Source organism: Peromyscus maniculatus, chromosome 8 (assembly GCF_049852395.1).
Source record: "Peromyscus maniculatus bairdii isolate BWxNUB_F1_BW_parent chromosome 8, HU_Pman_BW_mat_3.1, whole genome shotgun sequence".
Classification (NCBI taxonomy): domain Eukaryota; kingdom Metazoa; phylum Chordata; class Mammalia; order Rodentia; family Cricetidae; genus Peromyscus; species Peromyscus maniculatus.
Genome location: NC_134859.1, coordinates 71,481,557 through 71,498,699, shown reverse-complemented (window position 1 = coordinate 71,498,699; position 17,143 = coordinate 71,481,557). Strand labels below are relative to the sequence as shown.

Below are 17,143 nucleotides of genomic sequence, written 5' to 3'. Positions count from 1 at the left end.
AGCCTAGTGAGCCTAAACCCGAATAAAGAAAATTCTCAGCTCCAGCAGAAAGTTATAAGACAGTCTGCATGGATACTTGCCCTTTGCCAGGATTTTAGGAGACTAATCAGTGTTAAAATTGGCAAGCTGGTGTCTTTCCCTGGAAATCTGTCCCAGGTTAGTGGCAAGCCCTGGAACCCCAGTCATCCAAACTTCTTCTCGATGCACCTTAGCAGCTCGACTTTCACGTGCCCTTTTAGGCTAAAGTTAGCTTGACTTGTGGAGGATGGGGATGGGAGGATGCTCACGGAACCTACCAGAGCGAATTAGAACTTGGCTCATGGTTGGCAAGCAAATCGATGCTGCTCACTGCAAACGAGGCTTATTTGTCCACCATCAAGTCTTATCTGCTCTCCAAGCCGCTCCTGCCACCATACCACTTGGCAGCAGATGGCTTCCCGGGATGGCGTCTCCGTGGAAGTAATAAAGCAGCATTTCTTTCCCAATTGTCTCTTGTTGAGACCTCTTGGTAATTCAGATTGATGGTCCTGTAGCCCAGCACAGGGGCTGACTGAGTGAGGCTTGTTTAGGCCAGGACTTTTATTGCTGTCACAGAAACTGAATGATGTATACAGCAGCATGAGCCCCCCAGCTGCCCAAGGACTCTCCTTCCCAGCCAAGGGACAAGGCTGGAGTGTCAGGGAGCCAAGGAAACACCATCAAGTCAGGGACCCAGCTATGGACTCTTGGTTCAGTGCTCCTATGAGACGACTGATATGTCCCCAGGAGTAGGCCTGTGGTGGCTCTTTCCAGTCTCTGCAGACAACATGAGGCCTCAGATGTTCCGGTGGTGTCAGGCTTCCCTGCAGGGGGAGTGGATTGTCTGTCTGTCCCCTTCGGCTCATCCACCTAGGAGTCACAAGGTGTTCCCAGACCGGAGCCCTACACCTTTCCTGTGGTGGGGAACGGGGGATGTTAGGATCAATATCTCCTCAGTTCTGGGATAATTATTAGCTTGTTTCAATGAGTAGGGTAAGTCAGACATTGTGGGATGCTCAGACCTGACAGGGCAATGTCTCCCCTCCCCCAGCTAGCAGCTCACAGCTCTGTCCAAAGTCCTATGTTTAAAGGGCCAAGCCCCAACCCCTGGGACTAAGGCCAGCCTTCTCCTCTCTCATTACGTTTCCTTTCTGTCAGTGTGAATTTTTTTTTTTTTTTTTTTTTTAAAAAAAACTCTCCTCCTGGTCCTGGCTCCTCTTTTTTGCCACGTCCCCCAGCCCCATCCCTTCAGGCCCATCTACCCCTCAACACCATCTGACTGCCAATTGAAAAGGCCGGAAAATAATGTGAAATAATATAGTTTATCACCTGACAGGCAGCGCAGCCACCTCTGAAAACAGGCGGGGAGGCAGGGAGGGCGAGGAAATTATAGGCTGCACAAAGGAGAAAAAGTTAAAGTGAGCGCTCCATAAAAGAAAGTGGAACTATTATGCCGCAAAATGCCAACTCATTACAAAGCGCCCAAATAAGAGAGAAATACGGCGCTGACTGTAATAGCAGTTTACAAGGCAACATTGTACAGCAACAGAAGAAACGCTGCTATAATTTGCTCTAACAACTCCAATTATCCCTTTTATTGATTTGGCAACACATTTAATAGGAGTAGCCACACCTCTTCTGTTACAAATCATTAAAGGTGTTGAACGGTGTAATTTTAAAATTGTCCTCCTACAGTTGCCGGTATGACAGCATAATTCTCCCTGATTTCGGCTATGTAAACACCGAGGCACAGTCCTTTCCCCCTTACAAGGCCAGAGATGTTGTCAGCCTGGGGTTTTTGTGCAGAAACATCCATTTAATGCGTGTCTTTTTTCCCCAGCTGTAATTGCACCACGGTTTGGTTTAGTGCCGTTTTTCCCCCGCCCCTCTCTCCCCGCTTCCTTCCTTTCACTCTCTTTTCCTCTTTTCTTGCAACCCGGAGGTCCATGTGATGGGGGAGTGGAGAGATGGAAATAAACAGGCCGTTTGTCCCTCTCTTTCTTCCTCTGCAGCGTTAATCGCTACGTAAGCCTGGACCCTGCACTTAAGATCCCGGGGGGCAGACCAGGTGCACCCTGGGCCGGCTCAGGGCACACAGGCGCTCTAGGCTGTGGAGCCCAAAGGAGCCAGTCACTCTTGCTGGGACAGGTGGGACTGGCAGGGGACAGCCAGCCAGGTGGCTGACAGAAGTTCAGGTGCAGAGGCCTTCTGCAAGGTGTGCTCTGGATCGACCTCCTCCCCTGACCCATCCGTGCCAGCCTGCCAGCTTTTGGGTTTGTTTTTTGGTTTGTCCTGGCTGTGGACAGACACACCTAGACTAAAGGGAAATGGCGTAGGAAAGGAGGCTGAGAGAAAGGGGGTGAGCCGGGGCGGGGGTGGGGGGTGGGGGTGGGGTAAGATGCTTTGGGTTGGGACTTGGGTGTCTGGTCAGTGGGGATCTGAGTTGAGTTCATGTCCCCCTACCTGTGTCCTCAAGACCACACATACCTCCTAAACTCACACTCCAATTAGAAATCCTGGCAGGTCCCATACCCAGACTCTTCCTCTGTGTGATTCGGAGCAAGGAGGCTCCTTTAGATAACTCCAGCTGGCCAGGCTGGTGAGTGTGTGTGTGGGGTCGGGTCGGAGTGAAGCCGGCACCCTGAAACGCCTGCTCTTTGCTTGCATGCCTCAGCTTGACCACTGGAATTGAATCTAAGCTGCAGCAGAAGGCATTTAAATTAGACCCAAAGGGTTGGCGCTCTGGGGACTGCAAGGCTCCAGATGAGCCGGCTGAAGACTCTCCTGAGATCAGGAGAGAGCCTTACTGTGCTCTGGTTGGGCCAGAGGCTGCCGACACAAGCGTGGTTGTCATGGTGGTACCTGCTCTGCACACGCACCATGCCTCTGTCCACAGCAGTTGAGCCCTTGACCCTGGCTCCCAGGACAGGTGCTCTGACCTACCTGCAGACCTATTTGCCTTCAGCAGAGCCTGGCTCTTTCCTACTTGAGCCTATAGCTCCCCACAAGGAGAAAGTGCTCAGCTACACACCGCTGCACAGGAAAGCGGGGTCTGCCTCCAGCCGCTCTTGTATTCCTGAGGTCTCCTGTGTCCCAGCCTCTGGGGGTAGGAATGGAGGGTGGGGCAGCTGACCAAAGGGCCTGTCCTGGACACTAGCCAAGCAGGCTACCACTGAGCTCCAGGCCTGTTTTCTTGCTTTGTCTGGCTGTCTTCAGCTTTGTTCACCTGCCCGGGTGTCTGTCTCTGAGTGGTCCTGCCTCTCTCTCCAGGCCTGCTGGTCTCAGATAGGGAGCGGAGAGGTGTCTTGGGGTGGTGGTAGTGGTAGTGATCGACGTCTAAACCTGCTCCTCTCCCGACATGGGCAAGCTTCTCCCAGACTTCATTACAGGCTGTGAGTGTCTGAGACAGATCACCTCTTCCTCAGCTGAGGCTGGGGGTGAGCTGTGGCCCTCTCCATCTCTTCCTCTCACTGTGACCCCAATCACAGCACCTGCCCTTGTCTAATTGGCCAATGTCAGTGGAAGGGGGAAGGGGAGGCTGATGTCCAAGGAGGAAATCCCATTAGGGGAGCGTGAGCCAAGTTATTAGTGGTTAAGACGTAATTGGGCTTGGTGAATAATCTCAGCAGATTCATCACCTATTTATGGTGCACCCAGCTGTGTGACCTTGGCTGAAGTGCTTCACCTCTCTGATGAAATAAGACCTCCGTGTTTGCCAAGGATGTCTGGATTTTGGAGACTGGAGTCTCCGTGAACTCTGACTTGCCCCACCCCAGAGCTGCTCACTCAGATCTCTCCTCTGAGTCATTTATCCAACTACACGAATCCCCTCCTGAGCTCTACACTCCTCGGAGTCAGCTCTTAGCTATCCCCCACCCGCAGCTGAGTAACGTGCATATAGTAGGTCATGTATCAGTTTTATGAATGGTTGACTGAATGATGACTGGATGTGATTAATGACACGGACATAGGATTCCAAGGCCCTTTGCTTAGACAGTACAGAATTGCTTGGGGAAGAAGCCCTGGCCACCTGCTCCATTATGAACTTCAGTGAGCACCTATCTGTCCTCAATAGTAACACAGAAAGCAAAAGCTCCTGCTGACAGATCTGGTGAGGACTGGGGACCATGTGGACATGAGATCTTTACTGCAGGGCAGGATGCTTGGCTGACTCTTTATATGTGTGGTTTGGTTTTGACACAGGATCTTACTGTGGAATCCTGACCAGCTTGGAACTATATAGACCAGGCTGGCCTCCTGCTCTAGGAAATCTACCTGCTTCTCCCTCCTGTGTGCTGGGACTTAAACTGTATGTCGCTATGCCTGGACTTAATATGTATTTTTGTTCTGTCCTTAAATAGAGAAAAGACGCATAGTCTCATGGGTCTCAGAGGGGAACAAGGTTGGTGGACTTGGGGTTGAACCTGGGGAGTGGGGATCTATACAGGACAGGGGTAAGCCTTAGGCCTATCTTTCTTGTGCCTTATGGTTCTTCAGCTCCTGCTCTTCTGAAATCTCTTCCCAGAAGACACAAAGACAAATACCAGACACTCAGAAAGTATTTGTTGAGCGAATGAAAGAGTAAAATGAAACCTGTCAGCAGTGGAAGACAGAAGACGCCAAACCAGGCTGCCCAGTGGAATTGCCCAGGATCTTTGAAGCCCCTGTTTTCCCACCCCTCGTGTCCAAAGTCCACTTTGCTCACACACGTACTGACTGATTCAGAGTCCCTAGGCTTGGGCACAGGGCTAAGAAGCCTTAGAGCTAACCCATGTGACTCTGACATGTGGACGAGTTGAGATGTCTTGGGTAAGAAGGTGACCAATATGACATGTTTAAGGTGTGTATGTGGAGGGATTTGGGGACACAGCTCAGCAGATAGAGTGCTTGCCTAGCATGCTTGGTAGTTTGGGTGTGATCCCCAATACCAAACCAAACCAAAATTCAGGTGTGGTGGATCATGTCTGTAATCCTAGCACTCAAGTGATGGAAACTGGAAGATCAAAAGTTCAAGGCCAGCTGGGTGGTGGCGGCACACATCTTTAACCCAGCACTCAGGAGGCAGAGGTAGGCAGATCTTTGAGTTTGAAGCCAGCCTGGTCTACAGAGCAAGTTCCAGGACAGCCAGGAATGTTACACAGAGAAACACTGTCTCGAAAAACCTTAAAAAAAAAAAAAAAGAGTTCAAGGCCATCCTTGGTGTGGTTTGAATAAGAATGATCCCCATTGGCTCATATATTTAATACTTGGTCCCCAGTTGGTGGGCCTGTTTGAGAAAGATTAAGAGGCGGGGCCTTGTTGAAGGAGGTGTGTGTTACTGAGGGTGAGCGTGAGGTTTCAAAAGCCCGCCTCATTCCCAGTTAGCTCCTTCTGCCTAGTGAATGCTTGTGAGTCTAGATGTACGCTCTCAGCTGCTGCTCCATTCCTGCTCTGCATCACGTCCGCCTGCCTGCTCGCTACCGTGATGGTCGTGGACTCTAACCCTCTGAATCTGTAAGCCCCAAATAACTAACTCTTCTAGAAGTTGCCTTGGTCATGATGTCTCATCACAGGAAAAGAAAAGTAACTAAGACCCTTGGCTACCTAGGAAGTTTGAGGCCAGCTTGGGCTACGTGAGAACCTGTCTCAAAAAAAAAAAAGTGCTGGGCATAGCAGCCACACAGAAGGCAGAGTTCTGTGAGTTTGAAGCCAGCCTGGTCTACATAATGAGCTACAGACCAGTCAGGGGGTACGCGGTGAAACTGGTTTTGTTGTTGTTTTAAATTTTTATTTGGAAATAACTGGTATCAAGCTAGGTATGGTGATTCATGCCTATGATCCCAGCTCTTGGGATGCAGAGGAGGCCAGTTAAGAGTGCAATGGCATGAAAGGTTATACAGTGAGTTCAAAGCCAGCCTGGCCTAAATGAGACTTTGCCCCCCAGCCCTGAAAAAAAAGAAATGACTGAAGCCAAGTGGTGGTGGCACACACCTTTAATCCCAGCACACAAGAGGCGGAGGAGGGAGGATCTCTGAGTTCAAGGTCAACCTGGTCTACAGAGCAAGTTCCAGGGATAGCCAGGACTGTCTCAAAAAACAAAAACAAACAAACAAAACCAAACCAAAAGGAGTGACTGGTGTCTGGTTATAAGATACAAACACTAAACATTAAACTCAGCCCCACTTATCTGTGTTCATACCTATGCTTTGCTCCTATGTCTCTTGAAACACATGGGGGTTATTTTCGAGGGACATTTGAGTGAAGGGTAAAAAGGATAAAGGTGGGTATGACTTGAAAGGGGAAGTGGTATGACTCCCATTGTAGGTGTGAAGTGTAGATCCTCTCTACAGAGTCATAGAAACAGCCAGCTGGTTGTTGCATCCTCCTCATTTGGCAGGACTCCACCTCCGTGGGGTCTCTAAACTCTCTACTCTCCAGTTTGAGGGGATGCAGGGAAGTCAGAGGAAGCAGCTGTCTCTCTCATGAGATGGTTAGTCCAATCATGAGATGGCTAGTCTCTTTACCATGGAGTCAAGGGCAATGGTAGGATGAATCACTAAGAAAATAATAAATTGAAATCTCTCAGGAGCTCCAGGGAGCATCTCTGGCTTATTATGCCCAATATTCTTTTTGTCACAAGGTATTATTACTTCTATGTAGTGGGACCAGCAATTTGCTAGATTTGCTACGTGCTATCACAAACCTCTCATTCACTATCGTTTTCATTTTGCAGACGAAGACCTAGTGGTCAGAAAAACGGACCTACTCAAATTTACAGATCCACCAAAAAGAGCCGGCAGGTGAGCCCAGATCCCACAACTCCAGGCTCATGGTTTCCCCCATACCTTCCTGGGAAGGATGCCATGCCTAGGGCTTGAAGGTGTGATGTGATGTGATTATGGTCGTGCCTCAGCTGGGGTGCAACCAGTTGAGCCTTGGCCTCTGATTTGATTCTCCCCATTAACTCAGTGTCTCCAGCTGATGGAACCATCAGAGAGAAGGACCGACTCTCTGGGACATTCTCCATCCTTCTGATCTCCCAATCCTCCTTCCTACTGTTCCTTCCTCATCCTTTCTCTCAATGTGTGTGTCTCACACTTACTCTCTTTCTAGGCCCTGATTTATTTGATTTCATTTATTCACTTGGATTCTCATCTATCAACTCACTCAGCCAGTAGTCAGCAGGCTTTGCCAGGTTTTCTACTGGACGTGGTCCTCCAGACGTGAGGAAGACCATCAGGAGCTCCCAAGCAAGAGAGGGCAGGAACCTCGAAGCTAATACTCAGGAGTCATCACACACACACACACACACACACACACACACACACACACACACACACACACACACACGTCAGACAGTACCAGGGTGAAGAAGGGAGAAGTCAGATTCCGACTTGGCCCTATGAAAACTATTTTTTTCCCTGTTGCGTGGGACAAGGGACTGGTTGGGATGTCTACAGATGACCACAGTGTGGGGGTACAGTGAACACTTCCGGACACTGGCTGCTCCGAGCGAGCGTGTCCAGGTCTCCTCTTTAACTCGATTGCTAAGGGCCCCTAGAGAGGCATCTATAATCTGGTGAATTTGGCTCCCTTATCTCTTCACTACGAGAAAGAGAGGAGAGAGAGAGAGAGAGAGAGAGAGACCTCGTCCGTACCTGCCTCTCCCTCCCTGACTCACGCCTGGCGGAAGCTGGAGAGCGGGCGCCCCCATTCTCAGCAGGGAGCCCTGCCCTTGGGCCAGCTGGGGAACGTGGTCACGCCCACCCTGCAAGCCTGCTGTCTCCCGGGAAATAGAAGCTGTGCCCCTTTCATCTGACTCGAGGAGAGACAACAAGCAGCAGAGGAGGGAAGAGGAGGAGTGGACCAGGCCTTCACAATGCCTGCCCCAGGAAAGAGGCTCCCTAGGAGCAGACACGCCACCTCCCAGGAAGACAGAAACAAAACCCTGACCCCAATGGCTGCACCTTTAGTCCTTAGGCGGGCTGGGCCAAGCTAGGTCTGGGCTGCGTGTGTTCCCCGCCGGGGTGGTAAGGGGACACTATTAAGATCTCAAGGGTCAAGAGACTAAGCCCGCGGCGGCGGCGAAGTTGGTGGTGTCAGCCCTCTCCTCTCTCTCTTTCTCCATCGTCACCCCCACCCCCCAGCCCCCAGCCCCATCCTCTTCTCATCCCTCCTCCTCCTCCTCCTCCTCCTCCTCCTCCCTTTTCCATTTGGAGGAAGGGAGGCTTGCTGCCTTTGTATTTTAACTGTAGCAAAAAGATTAAATTGTTTACGAGCCGGGAGCCTCGGCTGGCTGGATGAGCCGGAAGAGACAAAGATAGACATTCTAATTCTCCCCTGTTCTCTGGGCCTCCGTCCCCCTGGCTGCTGCTAATTCTTTTATCTGCCCCCAACACTCCAGGCATTATGTGCATTCATAAAAAAAGGTGGGGGGGGGGATGGAGAGAGCCCTCGCCGAAGCCAGCAAAATTACTGTTCTCTGCGCGGCTTCTCCGATAGCAATCTCTTGAATGCTGATTACTTCACCCCCTCTCCCGTGCCCCCTCCCCCTTCCCCAGCACCCAACATAAGTTGGTCTTTAACCCTTTATCTTTAGCAAGCAGAAAGACACGGAAAACATCTCACTCAGTGGGTGGAAAAAAAAAAGCGGGGGGCGGGGCGGGGTTGGGGTGGTTAGGGGGGAAAAAACTAGCACAGAGAAGAATTACTGTTATCTCCCCACCAGAAGAGGGACAGCAGAGATAAGGGAAGCCTGAAGAATTAAAAGAAACGTAGCATTGGGGGCTCTAAATTCACGCCGAAGCCGGTTGTATTTGTCTGTCACGGGGGTTCATAATTTTCCGAGGTTGTTTTGATAGACTTATTGTGCGGACTGCATAGAAAACTCATCAGCATTTGTTGCCTGTGAGCATTATTGTCAGAGGTAACTGCGTGTCTATAGACTTGGGGAGATAATGGCTGAAGTCGAAAGCAGATAAAGCCGGGCTCTTCTCATTAAGGACTATCTCGGCCTCCGCAGACCGGCTGGGATTGAGTGACTGGGGCCCGGTGCGGGGCATACATTATACCCGCAGAAGCAGGAGCAGAAGGCAGCCTCATTCCGCGGACAGCCCGGTGCACAGTGGCCCCTGATGAATGGCCCGACGGGGGCTGTGTGGGCAGGGCACCCTGGCTAGGCTTTGGGAAGGGGCCTGCAGCGGGTTCATGGTGAGGGTGGGAGCAGGGGCCGCCCTTTGGTTTGCTGAGCTCCAGGGGTTTGTGGTAGACCCACGGGGGTGGGGTAGGGTGGTGAGGACAGTTTCTGGGATCCATTCTGGCCTTGTTACAGTCAGTCGAGGAAATTGAGGTCCGAAGAGAGGACTGGTTTGCCCAGCAAGGAAGGGCAGAGAGGAGTCTTGAGATGGCTCTTTCAGATGTCTTGCCCTGGAGTTGCTGAGAGATGTTAGTGCACCATGTTCCAGAACACCGTCCATGCAGGGGTGTGAGAGGGATCACAGGACACCTGGGACCTATGTGCTCGGCCTCTCTCCCTTCCTCTAGCACTCTTTAAAAAACTGTACTAGCCATATTGATTTGTGTGTGTGTGTGTATACACATGGGAGCATGTATATAGGTGTCTGTATGTGTGTGTATGTACACACATGTGCACATGCCACAGCATGTGTGTGAGAACAGAAGCCAACTTATGGGTCTTCTGTTTTGTTTTGTTTTGGCTGTGGTGGCCGGTATGTGAGAAGGGCTGAGACAGGGTTTTACAATGTAGCCAGGGTTGTCTTTTAACTGGCTATGTAACACATGTTGGCCTCAAGCTTACAATCTTGTTGCAGTCTCCTGACAGCTAGGATTACTGGCATGTACGGTGGCCCCCAGTCACCATTTCACTGAGTGGCCATGAAGAGCCAGACACTCTGGACCGCGTGGCCGGTCAGGTGGGGACTAGGTGCAGACCGCCTGGTCGTCTTCCTTTCTGTTGCCCAGGGTGCCCCTTCCTTCTGTCCCGCCTCCCACCCTAGATCAAGCCAGCCACAGAGAGGCTCACTGCATTCTGAAGACAAGCTCTAAAGGACCAAGCCATTGAGCAGAAGTAGGGCCAGGCTTTGGGCTCTGGACAGCTTGGGAAGATGGCCTTCATTGGCCCCTCTGTGAAATGGGTCTGATATTCCGCTTCATAGAGAGGCTGAAAGGCCCGCTTAGATGGTGTACCTGGGAATTCTGTGAGCACAAGGCCTGCACATTCTAAGTGCTCAGTAACTGCCACTCTCTTTACAGTGTTCCTTACGGCCTGTTCCTTACGGCCTCTTAGGTTCAGAGCTCCCTTGTTCATCTACGTCGGTGGTTCTCAACCTTCCTAATGCTGCAACCCTTTACATATAGTCCCTCATGCTGTGGCGACCCCCAACCATAAAAATCATTTTTGTTGCTACTTCATACCTGTAATTTTGGCACTCCGGGGCATCCTTTTGGTTGCCTTGTGAGAAATTGAGGCCAGAGAAGGAGCCTTCCCAGGAACAGCTGAACTTGAAAAGGCCGCCCACCCAGCTTCTGGGAGGTGCCTTCCTTCACAGCACCCTGCCTTTCAGGACGCTGTGGCCTGGGAGGCTTCGAGGCAGGAGAGAGCGCTGGTGCATGCAGCATGGGTGACAGAGAGGTCTCAAAGCCCTGCCACTGGGTCAGGAGGCCCTGCGCTCAGAGCTAAGGCCATTCCGGTCTACAGCTCCCTCAAAAGTGCCTTGGCTAGCCTAGGCGATGAGGATGCTTTTAGCATTTGAATTAATTTGGATTAATGCAAGGGTCATATCACCAGCATCAGAACGTAGTGATAGGGAAGAAATCAGGGTGAAAGGGCACCCCAGGCATGCTATGGACTATGGAGGGTCTGCCTGGGGGTGGGGGCGGGGTCACTGGCGCAGAGCATGCTGGAGGTACTTGGGAGCCACCCTGGCCCTTGAGGACTGGTGAGGAGAGGCAAACAAATAGGATGGAAGGGGAGAATGAGAGAACTCCAGGATGCAGAGGAGGAGACATTTGAGTCAAGCCTTGGCGCTCAGAAAGCAGACAGGGTGGGGAACAGCATTCCAAGAGGAGAGAACATGAGGATAAAGACCTGGAGACCAGGGGGCAGAGTGTTGCGTAGGAACAGTCGGGAGGTGGCTGCAGGCTAGCACTGGGTTGGGACTCTCTCTCTGTCTCTCTCTCTCTCTGTCTCTCTCTGTCTCTCTCTCTGTGTCTCTGTCTCTGTCTCTCCCTCTCCCTCTCTGTCTCTGTCTCTCTCTGTCTCTGTCTCTCTGTCTCTGTCTCTCTCTCTCTCTCTGTCTCTCTCTGTCTCTCTCTCTCTCTCTCTCTCTCTCTCTCTCTCTCTCTCTCTCTCTCTCTCTCTCTCTCTGTCTTTCCAGACAAGGTTTCTTTGTCTCTTTGTTGTAGCACTGGCTGTCCCAGAACTCACTCTGTAGACCAGGCTGGCCTCGAACTCACAGAGATCCCGCTCAGCTGGTTGGCTGGTTGGGATCATCTTAGGAGGGGCTTGAAGAAGTTGGTGGTAGGTTCTGAGCAACTAACTCATTTCCAGGAAAATCACTCTACCTTTGTCAACTCAGCCCCCCATCCCCCATTTCTCCCTCCTGTGTGGTGACATCTGATGGCAGTATTTGGTAGCAGCGGCAGAGGAAAGAGCAGAGACTCTGGAAAGCCTGCAACCTATGGATTTAGAATTAAATCGCCCTGGCAAGATGCGTGGCCTTGGCAGTCAGGCTCATGATTTCCCTTAACTCAGTTTTCTAATCCATAAAGTAGGGATGGCTTTAGTCCCAGAATTCCTGTGAGAATGACCCGAGGCTAGTGCGGAAAACCTGGCAAGCTGGATTCTTTCCGGGTTCCTCCACCTCAGGTCTAGACAGCGCTGGCCTTCATCACTCATCATCTTCTCCATATCCCAGCGTAACCTCTCTCCTTACCTTTGTTGCTGATGACATGGGTCCTGGCTGCTCTCCCAGGAAGAACACCTGGCATTTGCCCTCACCCTGTTCTTGACCAGTAGTAGCTGTCAGCCTGGCCTTGCTTTGGCCAATCTTTCTTTCTTTCTTTCTTTCTTTCTTTCTTTCTTTCTTTCTTTCTTTCTTTCTTTCTTTCTTTCTTTCTTTTTTTTTTCCGAGACAGGGTTTCTCTGTGTAGCTTTGCGCCTTTCCTGGAGCTCACTTGGTAGCCCAGGCTGGCCTCGAACTCACAGAGATCCGCCTGGCTCTGCCTCCCGAGTGCTGGGATTAAAGGCGTGCGCCACCACCGCCCGGTGGCCAATCTTTCTTAATGTTACCTATCCTAGAGCATGGACTGTCTGTTCTCTGGGCCCTTTAGTTTTCAAGGCCAGTCTGGTCCCTGTCTGCATTTCAGACCTACCCCTGTCAGAGCTAAGGGGATGGATGATTGGCTGGCCCGGGGAGGTCCCAAGGCTTATTCTGCAGGTGAAGGTAGATGGAGGGGTGAGCTCAGGCCATCCAGGAGGCCAATTGTCTCTGTATGGAGGTTATGGCAAGAACAGCTCAGCCTACGGGTAGAGGCTTGGCTGGGGGCAGAGAGGCTTGGCTGAGCTCTGGCTAATTAACTGTGTGGCTGTGTGCAGGGCCCCCAGGCCTCAGATGATCAACCAATCATGAGGGAAGATCCATAAGCGAGGCCTGTTCTGGTCCTGGCCAAGGGTCTGACCAATGCAAAGGTCTGAGATGTTGCTGTGGTGGCCATGAAGGGGACGTCAGAGAAGCCATTCTCAGGTAGCTCCACCCCCAAGGCTTCGTGACACTTGCCAGCCCTTCTGAAGGATTTACAATAGACTGAATTCATTTGCATGACAAAATTGGCTCGGGCATCCAAGTGTTGCAGGGCCAGTGTAACATTGCAAAGAACAAGCAGCCAGGAGGAAGGTGACAGGAGACAATGGAGGATCAGGTCACCACCCACCCGCTACCTCTGCCAACCACCCCTTCGCAGGCGCGTGGTGGGATGCTTGGTGTTGTGTGTTGGGCTTGGGGGCAGCAATGTCAGTGCCCAGGAGGTGGCAGCCTGCCAGAGATGTGGGTGGGACCCTGCTTCCGCTATCATCTCTCCATTGGGTTAGGGGTCCTTTACTGTTTCAGAATACCTCCCTGCTTGTCGTGGTCCATAGGTTCTCTCTCTGCTTACTCTTGGGATTTGATAGCACAGGAAGTTCCAGAACCATTGTCTGTGTACCCGTCTGGTCTGTTCACTCGCTCACCCATCCACAGGTCTGTCATCAATCTACCAACCTGACACCCTTCCGTCCATTCACCTACCCACTCATCAGTTCACTCATCCACCAGTCCACTCACCCATTCATCTGTCTACCTGCCCACCCATCCCACCTACTCACCTCCCACTCATTCGTTTACTGGTCTATGTGCCCACCCATGCACTCATTCATTCTCCCATATACCCACCCAGCCAGCAGTCTGCTCATTCATTTTCCTGTGTACCCTTCCACCTAGCTAGCAGAAACCCACTGGACACTTTTGATGGACTGGTGCAGGGCCAGGCGTGCCTCTGCCGGGCAGCTTCCTTTTCTATACGGATCACAGGGTGTACCTCTCAGGACTGACTCTGGTCCAGAGAAGCGCTGTGAGAGTGTTGTCTGCAGTTTATCTTGTTAGGCAGCGGGGAGCATGAGGGTCCATAAAGCAGAGTTACAGCCCCCGAAAAAATCACAGTTGTAACAAGACTGACTGTGCCATGTTATGGGGAAGTGTGTGTGGGGGGCGGGGCTCTGCTTGAGAGGCAAATCGGGATAGGTCTGTCACCCCTCTCCCTATGCCTCAGGGTAAGGAAGCTGAGGCCTGGAAGGTTTGAGGATTGCCCAAGGCCATATTACATACAGACTGGAGGACTGAGGGCTGAGCCTTCCAATATGGGAACTTTCCAGAAACTTGGACCTTGCTTTCTTATCATCTCTATGCCACTGGAAGTGGAAGCAAGAAGCAAGACTATTCCAAACTGCCTAGCTCCGTGTGTGTGTGTGTGTGTGTGTGTGTGTGTGTGTGTGTGTGTGTGTGTGTGGCCAAGGTACACAGCTCCTGGTGGGAGATGGGCTCAACCCCAAGGGGCCTCAGCAGAGCCCTGGTCAGTTCTGAGCTCCTAAAGAAGGCTGCTGGTGAGTAGACAAGAGCCAGATGATGTGGGACAAGTCAGGACAGTGTGGGAAAGAGACATCCACTTGGCTTTGGACTGAGGCCCGAGCAAAGCATTCCTGGCTGAGCTATGGGAGGCACCAAGGGTCTTTGGCCTCAGCACAGGATGGCTCCTCTGGATGCACCTGTTGGCTGCTGGAGTCCAGGATAGAAATGACTTCCTGTGGTCCCATGTGCTCAGGCAGAGGTGGAGATCTACCATGGGTGCCGCGGGAAAGCATATTTGGTCACTTCTCATTATGGTGGCTAGTTCCTTACTCTACGCACTGTTCCTGGTGACAGTTCTATGTCATCAAAGGTACTAAGAGCCTAATGTGGCATACATGGGGGAAGGTTAGAAGATCAATCAGTAAGAGGGGCGCAAAGAGAGGGTTAGGAGAAGGGTGAGAGACTGGAGCAAGCCTTGTGTAGTGAAAAGACGGTGGCCTTTGGAGCATTTCAGGCCAGTGTTTAAATCCAGGTGCTGGCTATTTCAATCCATATGACCACAAGCAAGTCACTGGACTTCTCAGAGGCTGGCCTGAAAATCCATAGGAATAAAAACCTCCTTTACAATGTCCTTAGTTTTTTTTTTTTTTTTTTCTTTCAAATTATTTTTGACTGTGAAGTCAAGACCAGCCTGGGCTACATAGTAAGACACTCTCAAATCGAAACAAAATCAGGAAAAACAGTCCAGTTTTAAATCAAAATTAAATCATAATTGCAATACCTCTCACATGGCTGTTCCTCACAGCAAAGTTATGAGGCCAGCCCTTTCATTTTTTAAAATAACGTTTTACCTTAGAATGATCTTAGAAATCAGGAAAGTTACAAATGCAGTGAGGACTCCCATCTCCCCACTTGTTACTTCTTGTGCTGTCCTGGTATCTTTGTCAAAACTAAGAAACCAGTCAGGAGGCAGTGGTGCACGCCTTTAATCCCGGCACACAAAGGGAGGCAGATCTCTGAGTTTGAGGCTATTCTGGTCTACGGGGTGAGTTCCAGGACAGCCAGGGCTACACAGAGAAACGCTGTCTTGAAAAACAAAACAAACAACTAAGAAGCCAACCTTCACACATTAGGTCCTTTAAATCTTTGCCACCCCCACCTCACAGGTAAGGCTTCGAAGGAAAAGAGAAACTGGTGTTTAGTCTACGATCACACAACACTTCATGGATTCCTTCATGAAACAGTATGGGAAACAGTCTGTTAGAAGGCTGAGCGAGGGTTTGAGAGATGGCTCAGTGGTTAAGAGCACTTACCGTTCTTCCAGAGTGAGTTCAATTCCCAGCACCCACATCTGGCAGCTCACAACTGCCTGTAACTCTAGCTCCAGGGGACTTGACATTCCTCCGTCGTCCTCACTCATATGCAGACATATGCATGTACTTAATAATAATAAAAAAAAACGTATTTTTAAAAAGAATGCTAAGTGAATATGGATGCCTTTCCTGTTCCAGAAAACCTGGACAGGACCTAGGCCGCAGCCCCTGAACTGTGTCTCGCTGCCTGACAGGCTCAGTAGCTGGAAGTGGCCTCAAAGGGCAAATGTTGGCTCTCATCAGTGCTTTCCAGCTACACATGGTAGATACCCAACAAGGATCTGCTAAATAGATGAACAAATGAATGGGTGAATGAATGAAACAGAGAGCACCCTGCTTTGTGTAGAAGACTGAGTTCAGACACCTGTAGGATCTTTTCCAAATCAGGAACTCTGGGATCCTAAAGGGATCAACCTCTCACCAGGCTTCCTGCCTTTATTAGTCTGTGTCCTGGACACAGTAGGTATTCAATGCATGATGCCAGTGTTGGTATCTCTACCTACGTTTTCCTTTGTCTCTATTTTACTTCTGCTTATGAAACTTTTATTTTGCCATGCTGTGTGTTTTTCCAGCTGTCTCAAATCCTTGAGGGGTGTATGCATGTGTACATATATGTATATGTGTGTGTGTATGTGTTCATGTGTGTACCTGTGTGTTTATGTATGTGAGTGTGTGATGGTGGTACTTATGATCCATCACTGATGGTGGCATGATATTATTAGAGAGTGGTCCTCACCCCCGTTGCCTGGAGCCCTCCCTTAGGCTTCCCTAGTGTTCCTTTCTGTGTTTAGTTGGTAAGGTGCAGGGTACCTACAGGGTGCTGAGCTCCCTCCTGGACATGAGCTGGTTAAATACCCAGCCTATGCTGTCAGACAGGGCACAACTTTGACAAGGACCCAGCCTGAGACCTTAGGTATACGGGAAGTCTCCTGGGGCCAGCCAGGCCCTCGGACTAGAACCTTCTCCTCAATTCCTCCCACTAAATCTGCACCATCTCAGCATCATATCAACATCTGCCAGGCAGGCCCCAGGCCTCCAGGGATGTAGGCATGGCCCCCTTGGGGACACCAAGGGCTTCTGAAACAGAAACTCAGCTCCAGCACAGTGACTGCTGCCTGGGGAAGCCCACAGGGCTGCTCAGATCCCTGCAGGACCCAGCATTCGCATACACTTCTGCCTTGGCCCCTGCTGGCCAGCAGCCAGTGTAGACTCTGAGCATGCTCACCTGCAGAGGGGGAGAGGGCTGAGGAAGGCACACTTCAGTCTGGCGATGCCAAAAGCAGTCTGTCCCAGGGAGGGGCACACCCAGGGCTGACCCAAGAAGTTCTTGTAATGAGTTGAACGGTTGCTATTAAAAGGTATGTCCGAAACACAGTGCCTGTGAATGGGACCTTGTAGGAGAACAGCCTTTGCGAATGTAGCCAGGCTCTTGAGATGCCTATTTTAGCTTCCAGTTCTAGGGGCTTCAGTCCATGGTCACATGGTCCCTTGCTTCTGGGCCCATGTGCAGTGAGGCTGAATACAGCTGGGAGCACAGGTTCGTGGTGGACCTGTGCAGAGAGTGAGCAGAGGAGCCCGAGGACAAGATACACATTCCTAGGGCGCCCTGCCCCCTCACTGGGCACAATCACAGGCTTCCTCATCCCATCAAAT

At 51.0% G+C, this 17,143-nt stretch overlaps 1 long non-coding RNA gene across 1 annotated transcript in view; it reads left to right on the top strand.

The window, feature by feature from the left end:
• The window catches only part of LOC143274485 (uncharacterized), a 105,093-nt gene that overhangs the window by 72,109 nt on the left and 15,841 nt on the right, over positions 1-17,143 (top strand). The window contains exon 2 of the long non-coding RNA XR_013053108.1: positions 6,731-6,797. This is a non-coding gene — a long non-coding RNA (uncharacterized LOC143274485). The remainder of the gene's footprint in view (positions 1-6,730; positions 6,798-17,143) is intronic.